A 27,952-nucleotide genomic window follows, 5' to 3' on the forward strand; every position below is an offset into this window, starting at 1 on the left:
CCATGTGTGTGTGATTCTGTGTTTGTGATTACATGTACATGTGATTCTGTGTTTGTGTGTGCGTGCATTTGATTCCATGTGAGCAGCACCACCCCAGCCCCTTCAGGTTGCTCAGAGGCCTGGATCCCACTGGCTGCTGTGCCCTCTGCAGCTGCATCTCAGTCCCTCATACCCTGGATCAGAGCCAGGTTCTGGGGGGCGTGGGTCTGAATGTGCCAAGTATAGGGCCAGAAGCCAGGCCTTAGCAACACTCTTCCCACCCGCCATCTGACTGTCCAGTGCTCCCAGAGCGACCCCTGCCCAGAAAAGTCAGTGAACAGGCCTCACACCACGGCTCCGAGGGCAGCAGATCCTCTCCCGCACCAAATGGGGCGACGGGGAAACTGAGGCACTGATGGGGTTGAGGCAGGCCCAGCACTGGCCCCTGGGCTCCGGGCGGTGCTGGCCTGCCCACACCGGGCACTGCGCATACACACCAGAAGGCCGACAGGTCCGAAGTCTCCACTACCAGCTCCTCCAGTGAGTCCAGCATCCTGGAGTGGAACATGATGAGGTTCATCACACGGCCCACGTCCGGGCTCTCGCGCAGCTGCATGGGGGCCTTGGCCACACTGGTGTAAGCCTTGGGGGAGGCAGAGAAGGAGGTGAGAAAGAGCCCAGCCCCAGGGCTTGGGGCAGCCACATCACCACACCCCCACCATCAGCCCTGCAGCTCCCCCAGTCGAGCAGAGCCACTCTGTTAGCTGCCAGGACAGGGCGCTGTGCGCTTGGTGCTGCCCTGCCAGGAGTGGTGCCACCAGCTCCCGCTCCCAGCTGTCTTTCCCATGGGCCTGTGGCTGGGCAGGGGCCGCTCCCAGGGCAGGGGAGCCCAGAGCCAGGCCATGGCCCTAGTTAGTGAACAGAAATGGAGCAGAGCTGATGTGGCTGTGGTGGGGGGCAGGGTTGCCAACTGTCTACTCCAGGGGTCGGCAACCTTTCAGCAGTGCTGTGCTGAGTCTTCATTTATTCACTCTGATTTAAGGTTTCACATGCCAGTCATACGTTAACATTTTTAGAAGGTCTCTTTCTATAAGTCTGTAATATATAACTAAACTATTGTTGTATGTAAAGTAAATAAGGTTTTTAAAATGTTTAAGAAGCTTCATTTAAAATTAAATTAAAATGCAGACCCCCCTGGACTGGTGGCCAGGACCTGGGCAGTGTGAGTGCCACTGAAAATCAGCTCACGTGCCACCTTCGGCAAACGTGCCATAGGTTGCCTACCCCTGGTCTACTCGCACAAACCCAAATGCCTTTGCCCTGCCCCCTGTCCCACCCCTTCTCTGAGGCCCCGCTCCACTCACTCCAGCCCCCTCCCTCCATCGCTCGCTCTCCCTCACCCTCACTTTCACTGGGCTGAGGCAGGGGGTTGGGGTGTGGGAGTGGGTGTGGGTGTGGGCTCTGGGCTGGAGGGTGGGGTCAAGGGTTCAGAGTGTGGTAGGGGGCTCCAGGCTGAGCCTGGGGCAAGGGTTTGGGGTGCAGGAGGCGTGTGGGCTCTTGGAGGGAGATTGAGTGGGGGAGGGGGCTGGGGCAGGGGGTTGGGGTGCAGGAGAGGGTGTGGGGTACAGGCTCCGGCCGGGCAGCACTTACCCTATGTGGGTCCCAGAAGCGGCGGTATGTCGGGCAGCAGCTCCTAGGCTCAGGGATGGCCAGGTGGCTCTGCGCACTGCCACTGCCTGCAGACACCACCCCCACAGCTCCCATTGGCCACGGTTCCCTGTTCCCAGCCAATGGGAGCTACAGAGTTCCTGTTCAGGGCGTGGGCAGTGCGCAGAGACCCCCCTGGCCCCGCCTCCACCTAGGGGATGCAGCGCACGCCAGCCGCTTCCAGGAGCGGCACGGAGCCAGGGTAGGTAAGGAGCCTGCCTTAGCCCCAGTGCACCACTGACCGGACTTTTAGCAGCCTAAAATCTCCTGGATTGGTTCAGTTGCCTCTGGGAGATGGAGCCCGATTCCGGGAGACTCTCAGCCAAACCGGGAGGGTTGGCAACCCTAGTCGGGGGCTGGGCTGGGTGTGGGAGGTCAGGGGTTGCCGGTTGCAGCCTGTCAGGGGGCTGAGCAGGGGAGGGGAGGGCTTGCTGGTGCGGGCTTGGCAGGGAACTGGCTGGGGAGGGGTTGTTGGTGCAGGCCTGGCAGTGGGCTGGGCAGGGGAAGTTTTGCTGGTGTGGGCCTGGCAGGGGGCTGGGTGGGGTGTGTGCGCCCTGGCAGATGCCCAGCCCCTAATGGGGATGCAAACATCTGGCAGGGGAGTTACCTGCAGCCGGAACCAGTCCAGGCGAAGCCCCGAGAAGTCGAACTTCTCCTTTTTGTCCACTGCAGGAAAGAGAAGCAGCTTTAGAGAGGCGTCAGCAGCCCCATGGGCGGGGGGGCTCTCCCCTCTGAGCTAGGGTTGCCAACCCTCCAGGATTGTAGTCTCCAAGAATTAAAGATTAATCTTTAATTAAAGATTATGTTATGTGATGACATCTCCAGGAATGCATCCAGTCAAAATTGGCAACCCTACTTTCTGTGTTCCTGCCCCGCAGTGGCAGGGGCAGAGACAGGGCCTTGGAGGGGGTGGTGAACCCAGGCATCCGGGCTGCCCATTTTCCCACTCATTTGAATGATCCACTCAATGTGCAGTGCCAGTGCCAGTCAAAAAAGTTAACAGAATGTTGAGAATCATTAAGAAAGGGGTAGATAATAAAACAGAAAATATCATATTGTCTCTATATAAATCCATGGAACACCCACACCTTGAACACTGCATTCAGATGTGGTCACCCCAACTCAAAAAAGATATATTGGAATTGGAAAGAGTACAGAAAAGAGAAACAAAAATGATTAGGGGTATGGAACAACTTCCATATGAGAAGCGATTAATAAGACTGGGACTTTTCAGCTTGGAAAAGAGACGACTAAGGGGGGATATGATAGAGGTCTATAAAATCATGACTGGTGTGGAGAAAGTCAATATGGAAGTGTTATTTACTCCTTCTCATAACACAAGAACTAGGGGTCACCAAATGAAATTAATAGGGAGCAGGTTAAAACAAACAAAAGGAAGTATTTCTTCACACAACGCATGGTCAACCTGTGGAACTCCTTGCCAGAGGATGTTGTGAAGGCCAAGACTATAACAGGGTTAAAAAAAGAACTGGATAAGTTCATGGAGGACAGGTCCATCAATGGCTAGTAGACAGGATGGACAGGGATGGTGTCCCTAGCCTCTGTTTGCCAGAAGCTGGGAATGGGTGACAGGGGATGGATCACTTGGTGATTACCTGTTCTGTACATTCCCTCTGGGGCACCTGGCATTGGCTGCTGCTGGAAGACAGGATACTGGGCTACATGGACCTTTGGTCTGACCCAGTATGGCCGTTCTTATGTTCTGGGCTGGAGCTGTGGCCTGGCGCCTGCACACCCCATGGAGGGACCTGCTGCTCCGAGCACAGCAGGGAGCCGTGGGGGCACCTGAGTACCTTGTTTCAAGGTGAGAGACGACAGGGTGCTGACGAAGGACGACATGATGATGGACTCCTCCTCGGGGCAGACGGTCAGATTCTGAAAGAGATGGGCACAGCTTAGGGGGGCTTCTCGCAAGCAGTTGGGCAGGCGCATTCTGGGGTGCGGAGTGTCCATGGCGATGGCAGCGTTCCTGCCCAGAGATGGGGCTGGCTAGTGCAGGGCTCCCACGCCCCAGGGAATTTTCCCCTCCCAGGGTTGCGTGTCTCACTGTCGGGGTCCTGGCTGCATGGATCTCAGAGCCCTTCCCCTCGGCATACCTGGATGATATCGCTGAGCAGCAGGGCGTCGAAGCGAGCCAGGTACTGGACGTGGTAGCGCTGGATCACTGGGCCATGCCTGTGCACCAGGGTACGCAGCTGCTCCATGAGGAACAGCAGCTCGGCGATGTGACTGCAGGGGTGACATGGGGCTGGGTCAGGCTCCTCTGAGGGAGACAGTGCTGCACCCGGGCTCCTGCTGCCAAGAGTCACTGGGGAACCAATCCCACAACCCTCCCCCCATATCGCCACACCTGGGGGCGGGCAGGGATGGATCCGAATCTGACAGCTCCAGTTGGAAACAGGGTACCCAGGGCAGCCCGTTCCCACCACAGTGCCACGGGACTCCTGCCACACCCCCACGCAGGTGTCCAGACAAGTGCTGACCAACCCACCGGCCAAGCGCACGTCACGTTCCCCTCTAGATTCCACACCCAGAAGGGACCCCTCTGACCACTGAGTCTGAGCTCCTGCGTAGCGCAGGCCACAGGCCTTCCCCAAATTCATTCCTGTTTGAACTCGAGCAGGCCTTTTCGAAATTGCCAGTGGCGGAGAACCCCCGCACTCCTGGGTAACCTGCTCCAGTGATTTCATTATTTCCAGCCTGAATGTGTCTAGCTCAGGGGTCGGCAACCTTTCAGCAGTGCTGTGCTGAGTCTTCATTTATTCACTCTGATTTAAGGTGTCGCGTGCCAGTCACACATTTTAACATTTTTAGAAGGTCTCTCTCTATAAGTCTATAATATATAACTAAACTATTGTTGTATGTAAAGTAAATAAGGTTTTTAAAATGTTTAAAAATCTTCATTTAAAATTAAATTAAAATGCAGAGCCCCCAGACCGGTGGCCAGGACCCGAGCAGTGTGAGTGCCACTGAAAATCAGCTCGCATGCTGCCTTCAGCTACCGGCCGCTGGAGCATGTCAGACGTTTGTCTGCTAGACTGAGGAGCCTAAATGCACCCTTTCCCGTTTCTCCGGCGGCAGGTACTAGGGACTGTGATCTAGTCGCCCTTTGACCTGCTCTTTCTGAAGATAATCCACGGAGAACCTGCAGTGTTCCGCTAGAGTATTTTCCAATGCTACGGGGAGCAGTCTGGCCTGTGGTGCTGGGGCTGCCGACTCCCCAACCCCCAGGGCAGGATCCACAGCGTCTCCCCTTCCCCGCAGGGGTCATTTCCCATCTCCCCTCGCTCGCTCCTGGCCCATGTCCCGTCAGGCCATGCCAGGCAGAGCGGGTGCCACATGGGCCTTGCAGCAGCCGCGCCCCCTTTGCACACCTGTGCTGGGGTATGGGCCACACGCTGCTGGCTGAATTGGGCACAGGATTGTCACCAGGGCCACAAATTAATGCCATGTCACTTGGTTCAATTTCCTACCCCCAAACCAACGCCCCCACGCTGCGGGTCCCTGAGCAGAGACCCCGACCTTCTCCTCTGCCCAGGGGGCCCATGGGTCCAGTGCACCCCACTCAAGCATGGGGCCCACACGGCCTCCCATGTCTCACAGTGAATAGTGTCTGTCTCCCCCCCCCCGAGAGCCAGACCCCCTCTAGTGCCTGTCCCCTTCAAGAACCAGGCCTCCCACAAATGCCTACTCCCCACAGAGCCAGACCCACCATGAGCCTGTCCCCCTCAAGAGCCAGACACCCCCCTACACTGCCTCCCCTCCCCAGAGCCAGACCTGCCCAGTGCCTCCCCCTCTCCACACCAGACCCACAATGGGCCTACCCCCCCCCCCCCCACACACACATGGAGCCAGCCACCACCAATTCACCCCCCACCCCAGACCCAGACCCTCCCAGTGCCTACCCCGCACAGAGCCAGACCCACCATGGGCCTGTCCCCCTAAGGAGCCAGACACCACCTCCCCACTGCCTCCCCTCTCCACGCCAGACCTGCAATGGGCCTAGCCCCACACACAGAGCCAGCCCCCACCAATTCCCCCACACACAGAACCAGACCCTCCCAGTGCCTGCCCCTGCCCACAGAGCCAGACCCCCCAGGGCCGGTCCCCCCCAAGCAGAGCCAGGCACCCTCAGCCCCAATAGCCAGACCCACCATGGCCTGTCACACCCAGAACCAGACCCACCCAGGGTCTGGCCCACCCCGAAGATCCAGACCACCCCAAAGCCTGTCCCCACCCCCCACTCCCTGACAACCAGACCTCACCTTGGACCACCACCCCTTGCCCAGGACATCCCAGGCCCCATCCCCCCAGTCCCACCCCGCCTCCTGCAAGCCTGGCCCTGCCCTGACCTGTTGGCGTAGTCCTCAGGGGTCTTGGTCTTGGTGACATGCTCAGCATGACGCACCAGCCAGTTCACCTCGTCGCGGCACAAGGAGAGCGCCATGAAGACAGAGAGAGCCTGGCAGGGCGGAGATCGGTGGGGTCAGCTCCAGGCAGGGACAGCTCTGGCCTGGCTGCATGCCGGGCACCTGGGGCTCACAGGCACCACCGCAAACCAGACAGCAAATAGGGGAGGGGCCATCAGAGCCAAACAACCTCCCCTCACGGGCAGCCGGGGGCATGGGGTCATTCAGGGCTACCTGGGGTGGGGAGAATCACTTCACAGGGGCAACGGAGAGGAAACAAACCTCCCGGCATGGCCCCGCGACGCAGGCAGGCCCACACGTGCCCTGGCGGGTAGATTACGTCTGTGTCTGACCATTTCCTCCCTATGACACTGCAGAGGGACGAGGGGGGCTCTGCCGAGAGCTAAGAACTAGCTGTGACGTTATGACTGTGATATAATATCTCATTGAAAGATGACAGGGCCAGAAAGAGTTAATTAACTCATAGACTGACCTGACCCATGGGTGAACCTTAAGGACTGGTTAGGAAAATATGTAAATGAACAGAGCTTTGAAATGCAAGTCTGCATTGTTAGCGGTAGAAGGGGAGATGTTTGCTCAGGTCTTGTGATGTCAGCAAACAAGTCTTGTCTATTGCTATTGTTTTAATTCAAAGATCAAAAAAAGGAATATTAACATTTATGATGATACTTAAATGAAATAGTATTATTGTCTATGTGTCTCTTTGAAGGTTATGCTAACCTGTATCTGAACTGTTTAATGGGTAAATTACTCTGTGCTAATTGCCAGGATGTTTGGGAGAAGGAGTTGAGCCTATTGTTTTCTCAGGCCGAAAGGCTGCTGGAAATGTATAAAAAGCCTGGGACACGACCCTTCTTCATCTCAGATCTGCTTTGGGTTTCAAGAGGGGGAAACCTTAAGCCATAAGGATTGAGATCCCCAGTCATTGACTGGAGCCACCCTGAATATGGAAATTGGACTATAACCTATGGACTATTTCTAAAAGGACTTTTGGCAACTACAAGCTCATCTCTGCTGTGTATCTGAACCTCAAGAATTGAATTCAAGTCTGTCTGTAGATTAATCTTTTAACCAACACTCTCTCTCTTTTCTTTTTTAATAAATTTTAGCTTAGTTAATAAGAATTGGCTATAGCGTGTATTTTGGGTAAGATCTAAGTTATAATTGAACCTGGGTATGTGGCTGATCCTTTGGGATTGGAAGAACCTTTTCTTTTCTATGATGAAGTAAGATTCTCAGGAATCATCATCATATCTGACAGGTGTGTCTGGACGGAGGCCTGAGGCTGGGCACTTTAAGGGAACTGCGTGGTTTGGACTTCTAAGTGACCAGTGAGGTACTGTAGAAGCTGTTTTGTGCTGGTTGGTAAATCTAAGTATTGGAATAACCACCAGCATTTGGGGTTTGTCTGCCCTGTTTGGTTTGCAGTTCACCCTGATTGAGTGACCTCAGCTGGCTCCCACGGGCAGCACCATCACACTAGCTGATTGTCCTGGTATTGCCAGACCTTGGTACGGGAAATTATGTCTGAGCTGTGGGACACGTGGGCTATTAGGCTCCGAACCCGAGGGGGAGAAACCTGTCCCAGGGCCGGGGACAAGGGACAGCCCAGGGCTGAGCCCGTTGCCTCGCTGCCCGGGGAAGATGCACCCTTGAGCCTACCCAAGACAAAGGAACCCCAGGGGACATCTCAGCCGAGGGTGTGGGGCTCAGACACTGAGTGGGACTGAACGAGAGATGAGAGGGAGCGCGCTGCGTGCTGCGTCCCCCTCACAGCGGGAGATTCGCCAGCCATCTGGAACTGCTGGAACTGGAGGAGCGTTGCATGGTCTGGCCATCGGGTGAGACCCCTTGTCCCCCCAGACCTGGGACTGCAGGGCAGAGACCGGAGCACTCCCTGTCAGTGTGACAGGCAGGATGTGGGGCAGAGGTACACTGGACATAAAAACACATGGCACCACAGTGACCGTACATGTTCACACACATGCACACGCATGCACACAGACACGCTCCCTCCCCTTCCCAGTTCCAGCCCCGCCCTGCCCCCTCACCTTGGGGCCCAGCAGCCCGGGCTGGTGGCTCAGCAGCGCCTCCAGCTCCCGCACCGCGTTGCGTAGGAAAGCCCGCCGGTTCCGGTGCAACTGGCCACTGTGCAAGGGGGGCAGGTGATTGCGCTGGACACTGCACTGCCCACCCCCATCCCAGTTCCATGCCCACCCCACAGCCCGGCCCAGCACCAAGGAGTCCAAGGCTGCTCACTCCACCGTGGATGCAGCTACAGCATGGCCATGCAGAGGGGTTGGGTGGGGCAGCCGCATCAGGGGAGTAATGAGGGGCAAATATCTCTCATCCCTGAAACCAGTGTGGGGCTGGGACAGCAAGGGCCATGGGTCGGGCTTGAGGAGCACTGGCAGATCTGGGGGGGAGCCCAGGGCTGGGATAGCAGGGGCTGCGGGGCAGTGCTGGGGGCACTGTCAGAGCTGGGATAGCAGGGCCTGTGGGGCAGGACTGGGGGCACTGTCAGAGCTGGGATAGCAGGGGCCGTGGGGCAGGACTGGGGGCACTGTCAGAGCTGGGGGGGAGCCCAGGGCTGGGATAGCAGGGGCTGCGGGGCAGTGCTGGGGGCACTGTCAGAGCTGGGATAGCAGGGGCTGTGGGGCAGGACTGGGGGCACTGTCAGAGCTGGGGGGGAACCCAGGGCTGGGATAGCAGGGGCCGTGGAAGGAGACTGGGGGCACTGTCAGAGCTGGAAGGAAGCCCAGGGCTGGGGTAGCAGGGACTGCGGAGCGGGACTGGAGGCACTGGTAGGGCGGTGGTGGAGGAGCCCAGGGCTGGGATAGCAGGGACAAGAGGGGGCGGGGGGACTGGGGGGACTGGGGGCATGGGTAGGGCAGTGGGGCAGGACTGGAGCAGCACAAGGTGCTGTGTGTTAGCAGAGGCGTGTTGGACGCCTGCCCTGCCCACACTGCAATGGGCACTCGCCAGTGCCAAGGGGACCTCCCCACCACAGGCACTAACCCCCGCCCCATGGATGACCCAGGAGTGGATGGTGGATGGCCCTTTACCTGTGCGCCACAGCGTGCTCCTTGCACTCCTTGACATCGGCCACCCGCTTCCCGTACCTGCGGAGGGGGCGAGAGTGAGTGCTGATCACCAGGGCAGCCCCCAGCCAGCCCTGAGCCCCAGCAAAGCCCTAGCACAGCCCCCAGTGCAGCCCCCTGAAGCAGAGCCCCTGGCACAGCCCCCAGCGCAGCTCAGCCCCCTCCCATCCCCAACCCACTGGACTCCAGCACGGACTTCGCTGCATGTGACAAAGTGGGAATTTTCTGTAATATTTTTGATGCCCGTACGTGCCTCAGTTTCCCCCAGACTGTGCATTGCTACCCTGTGAAGGGGACAAGGGTTAAGTTTGCACTCGGGGCTGGCTAAGAGATGGGGCGGGGAGGGAGGGTTGCCTGGCTAGCTGACCCTGAAGGTCACTAAAAGTCTGGCTGAGGCCGACCCATCTCAATGGAAAATCCAGTCACCAGGACAGTGATACCTCGTGCCCAGCGCCAAGTGGGAGGAGCTGGCCCCCCTGGAGAGCAGGCCTGGGCGGGGGGAGGTGGGTGCCTGAGTGTTGGCTGCTGGAAGGAACCCCCAGTCCCTGGGAGCTGAGGAAGGGAGGAAGTCAGAGAGGGAGACACGAGGCCTGAAAAAGGAGCTCCCTGGGGCCCCGGCCTGGCCAGGTCAGCCTGTGCTTTCCCCTTTGGGCCGCGCTACTGGGGACTCCAGTACTGGGCTCCAGGGGACACAGCTGGGCTGGGGGAGATGGGGAAGGGGCGTCCGGCTCTGACGAGGGGACCCAGCGGCACCAGGAGCCTGGCTCAGGGAGTTGCTGAGCAGAGCTCCCACGGTGGGGCAGGAGGGCTGGAGCCCCGAGGGTCAGTCTCAGGAGGCTGGGAGGCCCCATAGCTGCCCTGGAGGAAGTGAGACCACCTTAGGGTCCAGCACATTAAAGGAGTCCCTCCAAGGGCCTGTCCCAAAGCTGGGGTGTGGCACCGATCCTGGGATCTGGGACACTGTACTAGTCACTTTGGGTGCTCCCTGCCCTTCCCCTGGGTCTGGTGGGGATCCCCCTCCACCTCCACCAGCCACACCCCCCCACCAGCTGCCCACTGCCTCCCTGCCACTGCCCTGCCCTCAGCAGCTACCCTCCGCCTCCCTGCCAGATGCCCCCCTGCCCCTGCCTTCCACCCCCAACCTGCCTTGCCCCAGCAGCCATCCTCCATGCCCATGCCAGCCCCCACGCATGCCAGCCCCCCCCACCTGCTGCCCCCCCAGCGCCCTGTTACCCTTTCAGACTGCTAAAGAACTCCTCGGTGACCTTGTGGATCTGCAGGGCGTCGTCGCGGATGAGGCTGATGTAGAGCGAGCCCTGCAGGCCCAGCTTCCACAGCTCCAGGCACTGCGGGTTCGAGCTCAGGCAGCCGTGGCACAGGAGGAAGCCGACTGCAGGGAGGGGCAGAGGGGAGGGGTCAGGGGCACAGCAGGGAGGTGAGGAACACAGAGGGTGGGGCGGCAGGGGGCAAAGGGGCATGGCAGGGATGCAGAATGTGGCAGGTCAGGGTAGGAGGTGGCAGGAGCGAGGGGCCCCGGGGTGGGGCATGGCAGGGATACAGTAGGTGGCAGGGCACCGGGAGCAGGCAGCAGGGGTGAGGAGCATAGGGGCTGGGGCAGCAGGGGTCAGGAGGCACAGGGGGTGGGGTGGCAGGTGCATGGCAGGGCACAGGGAGGAAGTGGCAGGGATGAGGGGCACTGGGGCTGGGGCAGCAGGGGGCGAGGGACCCCGGGGTGCGGCATGTCAGGGATACAGTAGGTGGCAGGGCATGGGTGGCAGGGGTGAAGGGCACAAGGGTTCAGAAGGAGGGGAAGGGGCGTAGTGAGGGGGATGTCAGGGGAACAAGGGGCACAGAGGACCTGCCAACCCCGACTCCCCATCCTGCCCCCTCCCATCACCATGGGGCGAGCAGGCACTGCCAGGCATCCAGAGGTCAGCAGACGCAGGTGCTGCTGGGCCAAAAGGGGCAGCGATCCCCAGCACCGAGGCCCCAGATTGGGGCTGCTAGTGTGAGGTAATGGCCAGGGCTGGGCAGGGCTCTGGGCCAGGCTCCTGCCTGGGCTGGGCTCTATCTGGTCTCTGGTGCTTGTGACTTTCAGAGAGGTGGGACCTGCCTGATCCCCCAGGACCAGGCAGGTGATGTGATGAGTGTTAACCCTTCCCTGCCACCTGCCTGCTCACCACACTGGGGGCCTCGTACTGTGAGGGGTGTGTATGGTGAGGGGGGGCCGTTGTCCTGGCTCTTGGCCCTCACTGCCCCCTTGGCCCTGTGGGGGACTGACCCAGCCCCCCAGCCGCCATGGCCAAGCACTTGGGATCATGGGGTCCTACCTGAATGGCTGCACCAAGAGGCACCCTGCCCTCACTCCCCATGGACAGGGGTCGGCCATGCATGCTGGGAGTCCCTACACTGGTCCCTACACTGCTGGACAAGGGGTTGGGGTCTGTCCCAGCCCCCTGGGATCCCCTCAGCTGGGCGAGCCGGCTGCAGGCAGAGCCATCGTACAGTGTCCTGCGGGCAACACCCCCCTGAGCTGTGCATTCAGGGCCCCTCCCGACGGCCCCCAGGCCCCGGAAGTCCAGACTCACGACATCCGAGCTGGCCGGGCTCAGCATGGTGGCCGCGTTGCTGATCAGGCTCAGGAGCTGGTCGCTGCGCCACTGCTCAGCTGACTGGTTCCTCCGGGCAAAGAGGAAATGGAGAGACAGAAGTACACTGGTCACGGCCTGGAGGGGGCAGGGGGCAGTTAGCAGGGGCAACAGCAGCAATACAACAGCTACAGCTACAACTACACAACCTCCTAGAAGGAATGTTGGGGGCCAGAAATGGGCCCGTAACCATGTGCTGCTCTCAGGGGAGGATAGCACCATAGGGGGCCTGGGGCCAGGCATAAAGCATTATGTAGAGCTAGGTTTGGGGCTGGATGTGGGGCCAGGCCTGCTGGGGCAGGTTCAGATCTCAGCTGCCCCTGGCTGAGAATCTGGAGCGAGCCAGGAGCTGTGCATACCACACCTCTGGTCTTGCACACATTGCTCCACAAGCAGCGTCCGGTCCCTCACATGCACCGTCAGCATAAGCACACATGCACACCAGGCCAGGCTGGCACAACTGCAGGCCAGCTGTGCCTTACTGAATTCCAGGTGGCAGGTGGGCACAAGCCTGTCCGGATCTAAAGACCCCTCCCCAAACCTTACAGGAGGAGCCACTGAACCCAGGGTTCAACTGAGTGCAGGGGACAACTCAGGAAGAACAGAGTCGGGAGTGGGGGTCTGTGACATTCTATTCCAGGGGTTCTCAAACTGGGGATCAGAGCCCCTCAGGGGGGCGCAAGGTTATTACATGGGGGGTCGAGAGCTGTCAGCCTCCACCCCAAACTCCACTTTGCTTCCAGCATTTATAATGGTGTTAAATATATAAAAAGTATTTTTAATTTATAAGGAGGGGTCGCACTCAGAGGCTTGCTATTTGAAAGGGGTCACCAGTACAAAAGTTTGAGAACCGCTGTTCTATACCTTGGGGGAGCATCCTGTAACCCCCATATTCTTCATTTTCATATAATCATATAAAGCATGCCTTGTAAGGTATCAGGGAAAAGGTTACGATCTGCTGAAAGTCATTTCTCTGTCCATATATGTGTATCATTAATGCATATGAAGTTATGAAAATTGTGTTGTATGGCGGTCACTAAAACATGCTGTAAGTTGGGGAATCAACCAGACATTAGCTCCCCAGAAGCAACATCAAGGAAAGTAACCAACACCAGGGTGGGGTTTCAAACAACCCATCAACAACCATTGTCCAGCAAGGGAGCTACAATTCAGTGATTCACCTGCCCGAGGCCACACCAGGGGAATTGCTCACCCTTGCCTGAAGACTCAGCAATGCCCCCCAGACATGCCTGGACTTGTGTCCCCGAGCACATGGAGGGTATAAAACAGACAGGGTGGACAGATAGAGTAGACAGAGGTATAAAGCAGACATACTGGGCCTTTCTCCTTCACCCACCTACACTGCAGCCATCAAGGACACTCTGAAGCCTCCACCTGAGGGGACTGGCCCAGATTTCAAGGAGGAAACCTGTATACTATGGACTGCAATATCCACTGGGGTGAGAAAAACTGCTTAAGCTAGATGATGCCCAGTCTAATAGGGTCGAGAGTTTAGACTGCGTGCTTATATTTATTTTTCTTTTGGTAACTAACTGACTTTTTGCCTATCACTCAATATCACTTAAAAGCTACCTTTTACAGTCAATAAATATGTTTAATTGTTTATCTTTACCAGTGAGTTTGTATGAAGTGTGAGCCAAATCTGCTCAGGTTTTGCAAAGGCTGGTGTATGTCCACTTTCCATTGATGAAGTGATGAACCAATTAATAAATCTGCATTGCTCATCTTGAGCAGTGCAAGACGATGTATTCCTGGGGTACAGTGCTGGGAGCTGTGGGGATTTGGCTCTGGTGCCTTTCTCTGTGTGATTTGTGAGTGGCTCTGGGAGCATCCATGCAATCTAGCCAGGTGTGGGGCTCCACATACGGTTGTGCTGAGTGATACCAGCACCTGGAGGCATCGTTAACAAGGCATCGTGAGATACAGCCCAGGCTGGAAAGCGTTAAGGGGGCACAGTGGTCCCACAGTCCCAGGTTGCACCCTGGGGATCCCATCACAGTGGCGCAGTGAGCAGGGTGAAATACACAGCTTGTTGTACTGAGCAAGATTTGCACTTCGTACACTGGTGTAAAGATTTTAAGTGAAGGCTTTAAGTGTGGCGGCTAAGGAGAGTCAGGAGGAGGCTACCAGTTTATTTTCTGTTTGCTTATTTTGGGTGAGGGAAGTAGGGACAGAAAATCAGGACAATGAGTGAAAGCAGTGAAGCGATTGTGAAGGAGCTTTTGAAGCTGCAGGTTGCAGAAAAGGAGAGGGAGCACCAGAGACTATTGGACCTGAAACAACTGGAGATAAAGGAGAAGTGGGAAGAAAGAGAAAGGGAAAGGGAAAGGGAAAGAGAGCAGGAAGAAAGAGAAAGGGAAAGAGAGTGAAAACACCAACTGAACCTGCTAGAGAAGCAGAACCAGAACCCACCAGCCCCAGCAATTCCCATCACTCCAAAAATCCACAATTGGGATCATTTATGTCCTGCATACAATGAGGCAGACAATGTTGCTGAATATCTGAGCACCGCTGAAAGGCTGTGTGCAGCATGAGATCCCTGAGGCTAAGAGTTCCTATCCTGACTGCAAAATTAACTGGTAAAGCTCTAAATGTATTAAATGAAATGCCTATGGAGGATGCTTTTAGACTATTGTAAATTTAAAAACACGCTTTTGCGAAGGTTTCAGATTCCCCTGAAACATACAGCGTTAAATTTAGGCATGTTAAGAGGGATACTGGTATGAGTAATGGGGAATATGAGACCAAAATGAAAGATTTGATGGGAAAGTGGGTGAGGGCAAAGGTGTTACAAGCTTTGAGGGAATGCTGGATCTTGTTGCTCAAGAGCATTTCCTAGGCATGTGTAAGGCTGATGTAAAGCAGCGTCTATGGGACAAAGATGTAAAGTCTGTGGATGAGACGGCATCTCTTGCTGATGCCTTTGAATGGACCCAGGTGACTATTGAAAACAAACCACTGAAAGAGGTGTTTAAAGCTGGTGGGAAGGGAAGATCCCATTTTATCCCTAGCAAGAGGGAGGATGGCTGAGAGGCTGAGTACTCACCTCCCCAAAACCATTCCTCTAACCCTTGTCCCAAACATCCTGTAAAAGCAGAAGAGCCCAAAAGGTGCTATCAATATAAGTCCAACCAGCATCTGAGGAATAAACGCCTTGTGCTAGGAGGAAGCAGGGAACCAACAGCTCATGTTAGTTCTGCTGTCCTCAACACAGAACCCCACCCCCACCCCAAGCAATTGGAACCTATCATATTGGTTTTGTGAGGTTAGCCTCTGCAGAACCAAATATGGAGCATGTTAAGATTATCGAAATTAATGGCAGGGAGTACTTGGGGCAGAGGGATACAGGGGCCCAGATCTCTCCGGTTAAGCAGAGTGTGGTCTCAAAGGCCAGTATGTTCCCTGGCCAAACGGCAGAGATTGTGGGGTGGGCGAAAGCAGATTCCTTGTACCGCTAGCTAAAACCCAGGTGGTTTGGGAAGATTTGGAAAGTGTTTTGAGAGTGGGGGTAGTGGAACACCTCCTAGTCAACCTGCTTCTTGGTAATGATTTTTTCTGTGTAGCTCAGATTAAGGTATTTACCCACAGCAAGAAGGAGTTTTATGCTGGGATCCCTAAGGGAAATGGTAGGTCTCAGGAACTGCTGAGAGAATGGGAGAGAGTCTCCTTGATTCCTCTGCAGCAGGGGGAAGCCACATGCTTCCAGGTGGGAGGGTGGTTGAGACCAACTCCTGCCCTGCAGCTGGAGGAACACCATATCAGGAAGGGATGGGGGTGTAATGCCTGCCAGGAGAGAACTATCCAGGTTGTTAGCTGCCAGCAAGTTGCAGCTTGAACCAGAGACAAACCAGGCTCTAGGGAGCAGAGAGCAATGTGTCTTGGGAGGGGGCCCAGAGGAGGAGACTGGAGAAGGAATAGGGGGGGTACAGGAATGTCTCTTGGGAGAGGATGCCCAGGACTGGATGGCTGAGTCAGCATCTGTGCATCTAGGCACTCATCCTGTGACCCAGGTTTTGAGAAGGAACTGTGTAACCGACCTCCTGGAGGGGAGCAGTCACACAGCTGACTTCTCAGGGACAGAGAAAGGGGGTGGCGGAGGGTACCCCAATCCAGGTCCCAGTTTTTCAGGATGCTATTTCTGATACGTGTTTCATAGAATCATAGAATCATAGAACCTCAGGGTTGGAAGGGACCTCAGGAGGTATCTAGTCCAACCCCCTGCTCAAAGCAGGACCAAACCCAACTAAATCATCCCAGCCAGGGCTTTGTCAAGCCTGACCTTAAAAACCTCTAAGGAAGGAGATTCCACTACCTCCCTAGGTAACCCATTCCAGTTCTTCACCACCCTACTAGTGAAAAAGCTTTTCCTAATATCCAACCTAAACCTCCCCCTCTGCAACTTGAGACCATTACTCTTGTTCTGTCATCTTCTACCACTGAGAACAGTCTAGATCCATCCTCTTTGGAACCCCCTTTCAGGTAGTTGAAAGCAGCTATCAAATCCCCCCTCATTCTTCTCTTCTGCAGACTAAACAATCCCAGTTCCCTCAGCCTCTCCTCATAAGTCATTTGCTCCAGCCCCCTAATCATTTTTGTTGGCCCTCCGCTGGACTCTCTCCAATTTATCCACATCCTTCTTGTAGTGTGGGGCCCAAAACTGGACACAGTACTCCAAATGAGGCCTCACCAGTGCTGAGTAGAGGGGAATGATCACATCCCTTGATCTGCTGGAAATGCCCCTACTTATACAACCCAAAATGCCATTAGCCTTCTTGGCAACAAGGGCACACTGTTGACTCATATTCAGCTTTTCTTCCACCGTAACCCCTAGGTCCTTTTCTGCGAACTGCTGCCCAGCCTTTCGGTCCCTAGTCTGTAACAGTGCATGGGATTCTTCCGTCCTAAGTGCAGGACTCTGCACTTGTCCTTGTTGAACCTCATCAGATTTCTTTTGGCCCAATCCTCTAATTTGTCTAGGTCCCTCTGTATCCTATCCCTACCCTCCAGCGTATCAACCACTCCTCCCAGTTTAGTGTCATCTGCAAACTTGCTAAGGGTGCAGTCCACACCATCCTCCAGATCGTTAATGAAGATATTGAATAAAACCGGCCCCAGCACCGACCCTTGGGGCACTCCACTTGATACCGGCTGCCAACTAGACATGGAACCATTGACCACTACCCGTTGAGCCCGACCATCTAGCCAGTTTTCTATCCACCTTACTGTCCATTCATCCAGCCCATACTTCTTTAACTTGCTGGCAAGAATACTGTGGGAAACTGTATCAAAAGCTTTGCTAAAGTCCAGAAATAGCACATCCACTGCTTTCCCCTCATCCACAGAGCCGGTTATCTCATCATAGAAGGCAATTAGGTTAGTCAGGCATGACTTGCCCTTGGTGAATCCATGCTGACTGTTCCTGATCACTTTCCCCTCCTTTAAGTGGTTCAGGATTGATTCCTTGAGGACCTGTTCCATGATTTTTCCAGGGACTGAGGTGAGACTGACTGGCCTGTAGTTCCCTGGATCTTCCTTCTTCCCTTTTTTAAAGATGGGCACTACATTAGCTTTTTTCCAGTTGTCCGGGACCTCCCCCGATCGCCATGATTTTTCAAAGATAATGGCCAATGGCTCTGCAATCTCATCGGCCAACTCCTTTAGCACCCTCGGATGGACTTGTGCTCGTCCAGCTTTCCTAAATAGTCCCGAACTACTTCTTTCTCCACAGAGAGCTGGTCACCTCCTCCCCATACCGTGCTGCAGAGTGCAGCTGTCTGGGAGCTGACCTTGTCTGTGAAGACAGAGGCAAAAAAAGCATTGAGTACACTAGCTTTCTCCACATCCTCTGTCACTAGGTTCCCTCCCTCATTCAGCAAGGGGCCCACACTTTCCTTGACTTTCTTCCTGTTGCTAACATACCTAAAGAAACCCTTCTTGTTACTCCTAACATCTCCGGCTAGCTGCAACTCCAAGTGTGATTTGGCCTTCCTGATTTCACTCCTGCATGCCTGAGCAATACTTTTATACTCCTCCCTGGTTATTTGTCCAATCTTCCACTTCTTGTAAGCTGTTCTTTTGTGTTTAAGATGAGCAAGGATTTCACTGTTAAGCCAAGCTGGTCGCCTGCCATATTTGAAACGTAACTGTCTCTTTAAACCAAGATGCAGCTTCAATGCCTGTGACGGCAGAGAATTTGAGACCAGAAAATTGCCAGGTGGTAGTTTGTGAGAACAGAAATAACCCAGCTGACAGAGAAGGGGATGTTTTCCCCCAGGCTGGTGAGAGACAGGGAGCAGTTATGGGAAAGCTGCTGGGAAAAGGTGAATCTGATCAAAGGGTAAACAGACACCTAGCCCAGAGAGCACAGATCACAGCCCTCTAGGGGTCAGGGCTGGGAGGGGAAAACACTGGGTAACCCCAAAAAGGAAACTGGATTTTACAGTCCTGAGGTTGGGCGGTAGCCCCCCAAAGGGCCAGCCAGTGTGCAGGATCCACCTGGACCCTTATCTGGCCAGACCCTGAGATATTAAAATCCTAGAAACGTAATTAAATTAAGAGCCCCTCCAGAGGGGAACACTGAGGGAAAGAAAAGCCAGTGACTGATTACATGGGAGAGAGTCAAAGGACACCCTGGGTACCGAACAAACTAACCTCAAACGACACTATCTGAACAGGGGGCCTGGTATCATAAAGATACTTGTAAACACCCATCTGTGATTAAAAAAAAACATTTGGTATTAATTAAATACTGTTGGTATTAATGTTAAATTTTGGGATAAGAATTTTGTTACTGACATTAAACCTTATAGCACAGGCAGCCAACCTGTGGCTCCGGAGCCGCATGTGGCTCTTCAGAAGTTAATATGCGGCTCCTTGTATAGGCACCAGACTCTGGGGCTGGAGCTACAGGTGCCAACTTTCCAATGTGCCAGGGGTGCTCACTGCTCAACCCCACAGGCCCTGCCCCCACTCCACCCCCTCCCCTGAGCCTGCTGTGCCCTCACTCCTCCCCGCTCACCCCCAGAGCCTCCTGCATGCCAGGAAACAGCTGATGGGGAGGGAAGGGGAGGCGCTGATTGGCGGGGCTGCTGGTGGGTGAGAGGCACTGGGAGCAGGGGGCGGGCTGATCAGGGGCTCCTTTGGCTCTTTGGCAATGTACATTGGTAAATTCTGGCTCCTTCTCAGGCTCACGTTGGCCACCCCTGGCTTATGGTAACGTTAGTTCTCAGTTAATACCTGTAAACAGATTTAAAGCTTATCACAGCAGAGAAACCATAACAAACCTGGTTTGCTGTGTGTGAATGGGGAAACTGAGGCACGCCACCTCATGGCCTTGATGGCTGGGTGCCAAGAGAACTATAACACAAACTGCCTTCGAGTTAGTCAGTGACCAACCCTCCTGCAGTAACCTAAGGGGGAAGGTGTGACTTTCTATACCTCCCAGGCTGCAGAAACCAAAGGGGGCACAGCAGTACCACAGTCCCAGGCTGCACCCCAGGGAGCCCTGCACAACCAGGGTCATAGGTTCAAAAGCAGGGATCCAGAAGGGGACACTGAGCAGAGTACCCTGGACAGCACCCACTGCTCCTCAAAGGTGTCTAGAGAGCCAGTAGACGCCACCCATAGGAACTCTGCCCAGATGCGTGAGACAAGGGAGGAACGGAAATAGGACCCACAGCCGCAGAGCACCCCCTGGTCTAGCATCCTCCTCCTGGTGCTGTAGATGGGGCACTTTGGCCAGCACCAGGAGGAGGTTGCTGAAGAGGTCTCGCGACTTCGTGGGGCTGCGGACAGGGTGTGTGTATATGAAGAGGTGTGGGGAAAAGTGCAGCCAGAACCTCATCAGGAGGTTCTGAAGGAGCCGGAAAAGGGGCTGCAACCTGGAGCATTGCAGACAGGTGAGCGTCAGGGTCTCCCTCACACTGCAAAATGGACAGGAGTCAGGATGGAGTGAGCTGCGCCAGGTTCGCGCCTGTGCTCATGGCTCCATGAAGGAGTAGCCAACTGATGTCCCTGGCGGGCCGAGGGACCAAGGTGGAGCACAGGCTGGCCCACCGGGGTTCCTCATCCAGCCACTTGGTATCCGGGCGGGACACAAGGGTGAGAAAGTGCAATGTGTGCAGCACGAGTGTGTAAAGTCGTTCCCTAGGTGCGGTTCAGAACGAACCAGCTGCAGGGCGCGCAGCCATATGGGGTTGCGGAAAGAAAGGGGTCAGGGGGCTCGTGGGGCAGGGGCCCAATGAAAAGGCCAGGGGTGAGGAGCGGGCAGGGGGCACCCTCTCACAGGACCGTGCATGCGGCCCGGACTCTGCTCTCATGCAGTGACAGCTGTGCCCAGTGGTTATCACTAGTGCCAGCCACTCCCTCCCCCAGTCCACAGCCCCTCGCTGTGCCCAGTGGTTATCACTGAAGGTGCCAGCCGCCCCTCCCCCCATGAGCAAGGCCCATCGCCGGTGTCACTCACCTTGGTGTGAGGCCCGAACTCCTCTGCGAGTTTCTTGAGTGGGGTGTCATACTCCAGCACCATCTGGGCCAGCCGGGCATAGCTGGGGTCGCTGCACAGGGACAGCAAGGGCAGGGATTTTGTTCATGCCCCCACAGCAAACTGCCCCCCACTGCCTGGGTCATGCACCCCTCAGCAAACTGCTCCCCAATGCCTGGGTTGTGCACCCCTCACTAAACTGCAATGCAATGCCTGGGTCATGCACCTCATGACAAATGACCTTGCAGGCTCTGCCAGTGCCCCTCACTCTTCCACATGGGCACTACCTCTGGGATTTATACACTGCCCCCTGGAGCCCTCTGACCCACACATACTCTGCAGCAGGGAGTCCCACTGGTTAACTCATCCCGTGGCCCAGCCCAGCGCTGTGTGAACCACTCTCTCCTGCACAACCCCCCTCAGTCCCCTCCCCCCAGTTCCCTCTCACCCGCTGCCCTGGATCATCTCGTGGGCACAGTTGTACATCCCGATCAGGGCTTTGCGGTCCTCAATACGCGACAGTGACATGATGACAGACGTGTAGGTCACCACCAGGTCCAGGTAGTTCTTGGTGAGGTCGTAGTTCACGTGCTGTGGGGGGGCAGTGTAGTGGGGGGTGGTCAGTGTCCAGGAGCAATTGTGCATGTGTGTGTGCGCGTGCATGTGCAAGCGCTGCTCCCTGCTGGAGGGGATGCGCCCTGCAATGCAATGCATGCAGCGCATGGAGATGGAGGGTCCTGCAGAGAGGAGAGCTGCAAAGCCAGGCATGCGGTGGGGACTCCCCAGCCCAGCACCCCCCAGGCTGCTCTTTGCACACAGCCTTGCTGGCTGTTGGTATCGGGTGACATTCCTGGGGGAACAGCAGCCCCCACAGGGTGGGACGGTGCTCGGTGCATTACGGGCCCACCGGAGATCGGGGCCCCAGGTGCTGCATGGACACAGAGCGAGAGGCCGGCCCTGCCTCTGGTAACTTACCCTCAGGATTATTCCTACTTTGCCAGTGGTCAGCTGGGGTCAGCAACCTTTCAGAAGTGGTGTGCTGAATCTTCATTTATTCACTCTAATTTAAGGTTTTGCGTGACAGTAATACATTTTAATGTTTTTAGAAGGTCTCTTTCTATAAGTCTATAATATATAACTAAACTATTGTTGTATGTAAAGTAAATAATGTTTTTAAAATGTTTAAGAAGCTTCATTTAAAATTACATTAAAATGCAGAGCCTCCCAGACCAGTGGCCAAGACCCAGGCAGCGTGAGTGCCACTGAAAATCAGCTCACGTGCCACCTTCGGCACACCTACCATAGGTTGCCTATCCCTGCTTTAGTGCATCTGTAAGCACGTAAGTATCTTGCAACACCGGCGGCTACAATAGTGCCATGTGAACACCTGTTCTCATTCCAGGTGACACTGTAAACAAGAAGTGGGCAGCATTATCTCCTGCAAATGTAAACAAACTTGTTTATCTTAGCAATTGGCTGAACAAGAAGTAAGACTGACTGTACGTGTAGGCTCTAAAGTTTTACATTGTTTTGTTTTAGGATGCAATTTCTTTGGTACATAATTCTACATTTGTAAGTTCAACTTTCATGATAAAGAGATTGCACTATATTATTTATATTACATGAATTGAAAAATACTATCTTTTTTTTTACAGTACAAACACTTGTAATAAAAAATAAATATAAGTGAGCACTGTACACTTTGTATTCTGTGTTGTAATTGAAATCAATGTATTTGAAAATGTAGAAAACATCCACAAATATTTAAATAAATAGTATTCTCTTACTGTTTAATCATGTGATTAACCTGTTTAATCGTTTGACAGCCCTAGCACTAACAGGATATTAACCATGTTGTGTCTGTAGCCAATCACATTTTGGAGCCAGCCACTGTTAATAAAGTAAATTAGGAATTGTGGCATGGATAGGGCCTTAATAAGAAGTCACTTTACTGGGATGATCCCCAGGAAACTGATTTAGGCCCTGTCTGCACCAGACATGACTGTAGTTTTGTAACCAGTTCGTACCCCACACAGCAAATGCTGCAGCTGGGGGACATAGTCCACTAGGTCAGTGTGGGAACCCACAAACACAGTGGAGGACTGTAAAATGACAACTTCCTGGAGGCCCTCATGCCTTGAACATTACTGATAAGAACGCTGTGGCTTAGCCAGATTGCATATGCTAAATAAATAAAATGAACCACACACAGCTGAGTTACGCCACCACTCCAGCCTTCCTGGCTCACAAAGGCTGGGGCATGGCGTTGCGTGTCTGCACCTAATATGCTGCCTAGAAGAGTTTGTCTCAGTACACCCAGTCACCCACCCAGCAACTACATATTACCTAAGCAGTCTCATACCCACCTTGCAAAACCTAGGTATGGTTTCTTGCTGTGATATTGACCCACATCATCCTTTATTGCCTCTAAAGTTTGTGTGGTTTTGAACTGCAAGAAGACCACAAATTCTTTCATTCTGGGACCCAAAATCAGGTGCAGTGAACCGCTGCTCTAATACACAGATGCATATATCCACCAAACTTAATGCCTAGAGGGGAAAGTTACTTCCCTAGAAGCCACTCCCTCCTTTAACCAAGTTTAAGATACTTTAATGCTTTCAAAGATCTAAGCTGTCTATCTGCAGGAACCATGAATAGAATCAGAATTATAGGACTGGAAGGGACCTCCAGAGGTCATCTAGTCCAGGCCCCTGCATGAATGTTACAAGCCAGCAAAGAAATACTTACCATAGTTGTCTTCTAAATCCATTTTACTGATGCTGAAAGAACGCTGACTTAAGTTTCGCTGGAGGACCCTTTGAGCCAGTCTCTGAGTGTCACTCTCCTCCTTAAAATATCTACCCTATAGATCAAAAATGAGGAGATTCACAGATTGCTAAGGCCAGAAGAGACAATTAAGATCTTCTAGGAGGTTTCAACCTGTGATCCGCAGACCCATAGGGGTCCACAGACTATATTTAGGATTTCCAAAGGGGTTCTGCACCTCCATTCGAAATTTTTTAAGAGTCCACAAATGAAAAAAAAGTTGAAAACTACTGATTTAGGCTGACCTGCATAACACAAGGCATAGGACTGCCCTGACTTAATTCCCATTTGACCTAGTGCAGATCCTTTAGAAAGGCATCCAATCTGGTAATTTTTCCAATGGTTAATTACCCTCACTGTTAAAAATAAGCCTTATTTCCACTCTGAATTTTTCTAGCTTCAACTTCCAGGCACTGAAAATAACTTGAAAGTTATTTCAATTTATTCATCACAGCTACTAAGAGTCAATGATCAACTGCATGACGGCCACCAGTAGACGTTATATCTATGCTATGTATGCATAGGACACAAGCTTATTCTTGGTGGCCCACGTATAATGTAGGGCACCTGGAACCTCATATTCTTCTGCTCCACAGAGAAAGGTTTCCTCCAAGATGCTAAAATCCAAAGATTTTTGTCTGAAACATCCTCTTTGCCCAACAAATTTAAAAGGGTTAAAAGAACCAGTTCCCAAGAAAAGTTAAGCCATGTATTTTGTCAGCTCAGTTATCTTTTCTTATACACACTTTAATGCGCCATCCTGAGCCACTCTACCTGCCAGACAGGTCAACACTTTTACACCTACTTTGTGACTCATGATCTGTATGAAGAAGAAAAAAAAAGGCAAAGAGTTAGATTCTCTCCTGTCTTCACTGCAATTCATACAATTTGAATGCATCACTCATCTAAAAAAATCCTTCCTCACAAGATTATAAATCTAAATAAGACAGAATTTAAAGGACTGCACACACTCTAGAGACAACCTGAATCTCAGATTTGGTTGCCCACCAGAAAATATGGTTGCTGCTTTAAAAAAAAAAAAAGCCAAAAAGGAGGTGCCTAATAAAACTGGCACACATGGGCCGCGTGTGTCAGCTGCGTATCCCTCTCTAAAGTGTGAGCTGCAGATATGACCGGCACCACAATGTCCGAGGTGCCTTTGACAAACTGGTTGGTCTGACCTAGGACACCCCAGCAAGGGCACTGGTGTGTCCTACCCCACCGGCCCCCGGGGCACTATGGGGGGCAGCCATCAGCCACAGGACACCGCGGGGGGCACGGACCACAGCCTGGGGGTGGCGCAGAGCGAGGCTGAGGCGCGGGCAGCCAAGGACCCGGGCTCTCCGGCATCCTCAGTGGCGCGGGTCGCTCCCGCCACACTGCGAGCCGGGGCGCCGGGCAACACAATCCCCGCGGCCCCGCGCAGGCTCGCAGCGCCCCGCACAGCCGGGAGCAGGCGGGGCACGGCAGCTGGTGTCCGCCCTGGGGCCCGAGCCCAGGCCCGCCCACGTGGCACGCGGGGCGCTCCCCCAAACGACCGGCACCTAGCGAGAGAGGCGAGAAAAGCCCCCGCCCCTCCCCCAACGACCCGGCCGGGGGCACCTGAGGAAAGGGGGAGGAAGCTGCCCCTGCCCACGCGCGGCCCCTACCCGAGCCGTTACCCACCAGGCTTTGCGCCGAAGCAGCGCGTGGCCTTAGTGCGAAGGTGGCTGCGAAGCAGCCAGTGCGAAACTCCTCCCCCCGCCGCTGTGAGACCACAGCGAGGCTCTAACTCCCCACCCCCGTTTCAGGCACCCGCTGAAGGGGCGGGGCTAGCCGGGCACCGCAGGGAGGGGCGGGCTGTGAGGGAGTTGCCTGGTCACTCTGCGCTGGCGGCAGCGCCCCCTGGGGTTGGGGTTGGAATGGCGCAGGGCATGGTGGGAGTGTGGCTAAGGGGCATGGTGCATGCTGGGACAGCAGTGGCCCCTAGGGAGGCAATGCAGCCTGCATGGGAGAGCAGGGCATGATGGGACTGCACCCTGAATGGGGGCAGGGCATGCTGGGAACATGGCTCAAGGTGGAGCAGTGTGTGCTGGGACAGCAGCTGAGGGGGGAGCAGTGCATGCTGGGAGTGCAGTTTGAGGGCTGGGGAGCTGTATATGCTTAGGGTTGCCAATTTCCTAATCACGCAAAACCAAACACCTTAGCCCTGCCCTTTCCCTGAGACCCTGCCCCACAATCACTACATTCCCCCTCCCTTGATGTCTCACTCTTCCCTACTCTCACTCACTTTCACTGAGCTGTGGCAGGGGGTTGTGTGCGGGAGAGGGTGAGGGCTCTAACTGGGGGTGCAGGCTCCAGGGTGGGGCCAGAAATGATGAGTTTAGGGTGTGGCAGGGCGCTCCAGGCTGGGACAGGGAGTTGGGGTGCAGGAGGGAGTGAGGGTTCTGCTTGGGGATAAGGGGTTTGGGGTGTAGGAGGGAGCTCCAGGCTGGGTCCAAGGGATTCAGTATGCGGAAGGGGGCTGCATCTTGAGGCAAAGGGTTGGGGTGCAGAGAGCGTGAGGGCTCCAGCTGGCAGTGCAGGCTCTGGGGTGGGGCCAGGGATGAGGAGGTTGGGGTGCAGGAGGGGGCTTGGTTTGTGGGCAGTGCTCAGGGCTGGAGTACGGGCACAGGCTTACCTCAGGTGGCTCCCAGTCAGTGGCACAGCAGGGCTAAGGCAGGCTGGCTGCCTGCCTGCCCTGACTTTGCGCTGCACCCAGAGAGTGGCCAGCAGCAGGTCCAGCTGTTAGTGGCCAGGTCTCTCTGTGCACTGCTCTCACATGCTCTGAAGTGTCCCTAGCCTCTGTTTGCCAGAAGCTGGGAATGGGCGACAGGGGATGGATCACTTGATGATTACCTGTTCTGTTCAGTCTCTCTGAAGCACCAGGTATTGGCCCCTGTCAGAAGACAGGATACTGGGCAAGATGGACCATTGGTCTGACCCAGTATGGCCATTTTTACGTTCTGATTGCTCATAATCTTAATCAGTTACTACTGTGCCAACTAAGCACATATGTCCTTGAAATTGACCCACAGAACAGTTATTACAGGCAATGATGCATGAGGAGAAAAGCCCAGCTTAACTCTTTGATCCTGGCATTAGTTTGCAGGGTGAATAGAAGAAAACCTCTGCTTCTTTGCAAGGTGAGCGCATTTACTATGGCGTCTCAGGGCTTGGCTACACTTGCAGATTTGCAGCGCTGCAGCAGGGTGTGAAAAAACACCCCCTCCAGAGCTGCAAGTTGCGGCGCCGCAAAGCACCAGTGTGATCAGAGCCCATATGGAGGTGGAGTACGGACAGCGCTGGGAGAGCTCTCCGACCACACTCGCGCTTTGTGTAGCCATAGCCTCAGAGAGATGATGGACATGGGCCCCCTTGATGAAATTTAGACAGTCTCTCTTTTCAGAGTCAAAAGCACTTTGAAGACAATAGTTCCTGCAGTATGGTTCATTTGATGCAAATTAGTTGCTTTCTGCTGGCTCTGCTTGTGTCTCCTGTAGCTTTGTTTAAAGTTGCCGTGGAAAATGTAAAGTTCCCAAATGGCTGTCTCCAGGCTGTGCATGGAGCATCTTCCCCATGTCTCCATCAGATGCATCTAAATACGACGTTCTATCTTCAGTCTGTAAGCTGCAATAATCGCAGGGAAATTGTTCATACTGATCTTCGCTGACCCATAAATGTTATTTGTTTAGATCCCAAACAGATTGGAATAAATCAAGACTAAAAAAGTATCTTTCTAAAAGTGATGGGTGTGATGCAGGAATCACTGGGCGAGGTTCTCTCTGACCTGTGCTAGGAGGTCAGACCAAATGCTCACAAAGGTCCCTTGGACCTTAAAATCTATGACTGAGACTCCTCCTTGCTACCACAGTACAAATAATAAGCCTTCCTACTACTTGTATTTGCTTATACGAGACAGCTGCCAGGTGAACCCTATGCATAAGGTGCCTCATATACACAGGGGCCAGGTGAATTAGTCCACACAGTGGGCATTAACACCTGCCAAAATGCTTAGGACCCAGAACTGCCAACTTCCCAGACCGGAAGCTCTCTGGGGCAGGGGCCATCTTTTTGTTCTGTGTTTGTACAGTGCCTAGCACTATGGGTTCCTGATCCAAGACTAGAGCTCCTAAGCACTACAGCAATACAATCAATCATATTAGTATGTAGGTGTATTGCAGTAGTGCCCAGGAGTGTTAGGCATGAAGGAGGTGTCCCGGGGTCCCGGGGCGATGCTTTGGAACTGCTCCCCACAGAGCCAGTCAGGACTTTGGGAAGCCTCCTCTCCCTTGGAGCAGACTGTCTTCAGGGCAAGAAGCTCACACGGCTTCACCTTCCTGGGTCAGACCTTGGAGCATTCAGCATCCTCTGCACTTCCCACAGCGAATCCGCCCAGGCAAGGTCAGACGTGACCCTTAGCCAGCCAGTAAAACAGAGGTTTATTAGATGACAGGAACACGGTCTAAAACAGAGCTTGTAGGTACAGAGAACGGGACCCCTTGGCTGGGTCCATTCTGGGGCCCAGCGAGCTAGACAATCCCGTCTGTCCTCACTTCCTGTCCCCAGCCAGCTCCAAACTGAAACCCCCTTCAGCCTCTCCTTCTCTGCTGAATTCCTTTCCCGGGCCAGGAGGTCACCTGACCTCTTTGTTCTCCCACACCTTTAGCATCCCCTTGCAGGGGGGAAGGGCCCGGGCCATTTGTTTCCAGGAGACAG

General features: G+C 54.4%; 1 protein-coding gene and 1 pseudogene across 3 annotated transcripts in view; one reads left to right on the top strand and one right to left on the bottom strand.

Moving 5' to 3' along the window:
* LOC123353375 overlaps positions 1-24,119 on the bottom strand; it is a 33,206-nt pseudogene extending 9,087 nt beyond the window's left edge.
* LOC123353370 (ras-related protein Rab-3C-like) overlaps positions 1-27,952 on the top strand; it is a 1,186,649-nt gene that overhangs the window by 799,528 nt on the left and 359,169 nt on the right. The gene's annotated exons all lie outside the window — the stretch shown is intronic.

Source organism: Mauremys mutica, chromosome 20, assembly GCF_020497125.1.
Source record: "Mauremys mutica isolate MM-2020 ecotype Southern chromosome 20, ASM2049712v1, whole genome shotgun sequence".
NCBI classification, from domain to species: Eukaryota; Metazoa; Chordata; order Testudines; family Geoemydidae; genus Mauremys; species Mauremys mutica.